The sequence below is a fragment of the Crassostrea angulata genome, chromosome 2 (genome assembly GCF_025612915.1).
Source record: "Crassostrea angulata isolate pt1a10 chromosome 2, ASM2561291v2, whole genome shotgun sequence".
In the NCBI taxonomy this organism is placed as follows: domain Eukaryota; kingdom Metazoa; phylum Mollusca; class Bivalvia; order Ostreida; family Ostreidae; genus Magallana; species Magallana angulata.
In genome coordinates this window covers 67376907-67378197 of record NC_069112.1, presented here as the reverse complement: position 1 = coordinate 67378197, position 1291 = coordinate 67376907, and the positions used below count along the sequence as shown (strand labels likewise).

The following is a 1291-nucleotide window of genomic DNA, read 5'->3' as shown; positions in this document are numbered from 1 at the left end:
AGCAATCCCAAACCAATTAATTTCAACGACACTGATTTAGAAATCATTGATATTGAAATCAAAGAACTTCAATCAAAGAAAATTATTGAAGAAGTAGCAGATTATAACGAAAACGAATTTTTTTCAAATATCTTCTTCAGACCAAAGAAAAATGGGAAGTTCAGAGTTATATTAAACTTAAAACACTTGAATGACTTTGTGGAATATCACCATTTTAAAAATGGAAACGTTGTCGTCCGATTACACTACGCTTCGAGACTACATCAAGATGCTGTCTACATATGTTTTGTTCTACGCAGAGGAAGAAATTATTAAGATGTCCGTGAGAGGTCTTTCTTGTGATAGATCACAGTAGTCGTACGTCATCAATTTGAGACCGTCCATTGCCAGGGTTGTGAGGTCCTTCATTGACGGTCCCTCTCCTTTTTGCTTTGCATTAAGCAGAAGATTGATTTGCTACAGTTGAGGCACAATTGCCTTGGTTACCAGAGTCTGGGTACGTTGAAGTTTGATGTCTTGATTTCGGATTTTCCGACTAAGGTGGGCTCGAATTTCTTCATTAATCTTAGGTGGTGACAGATTAAGCACATTCCGTGGTCGAGTATACTTCTCGCTCACTTCCTTTGTTTTTATAACATTGAGCACTATACGCACACCATCGCTAGTTACTTTGGCCAGTTTTTCATGAACCGGCTCGCGACATTTTTTCTGTGCCAAAACATTCGGCAAGTTCATCTAAGATAGTGTCGTTATCGAACTCATCAACTTCATCTACTTCATCAACTAAATCGCCAAACTCGTCCCTCTGAGTTTTCTCTTCATCCGATGACACGTCACTCAAATCTTTCGAGGAACACGGTTGATTTTCGGTTTTATGTTTCCGTCCTCGTCTTTTCAATTCACCGACAGATGATGCCAAGGAAGCAATATTGTTTTTCCATTTCCTTCATCATTGTCAGTATTGATGGGTTCACTGGAGCCTCTTTTTCTTCCGAAAGGCCATCAGCCATTTCAGAATGCTCAAAGCTTTCACTCATTGTATGAATATGCGTTAAATACGCAAATGTCAATGCCAATAATTCGCAAAATAATGTTATAAAGTTATAAAGTAAAATATAGTTATATAAATTTCACAAATCACTACAGTCCTATAATAAAACTCAAAATTTAAGTCCAGATACTTGATAATAATTAATACACGTCTGCTGCTGAACCACGCTAACTTATCTATGAACCACGCGATAATCTTATCTCATTTGAGACAGAGGCACCAATTGGTGGAGAAGAAACT

At 37.5% G+C, this 1291-nt stretch overlaps 1 pseudogene; it reads right to left on the bottom strand.

The window, feature by feature from the left end:
- Positions 1 to 291: 291 nt before the first annotated feature.
- On the bottom strand, positions 292 to 1037 carry LOC128174765 (uncharacterized; annotated as a pseudogene).
- Positions 1038 to 1291: the final 254 nt, after the last annotated feature.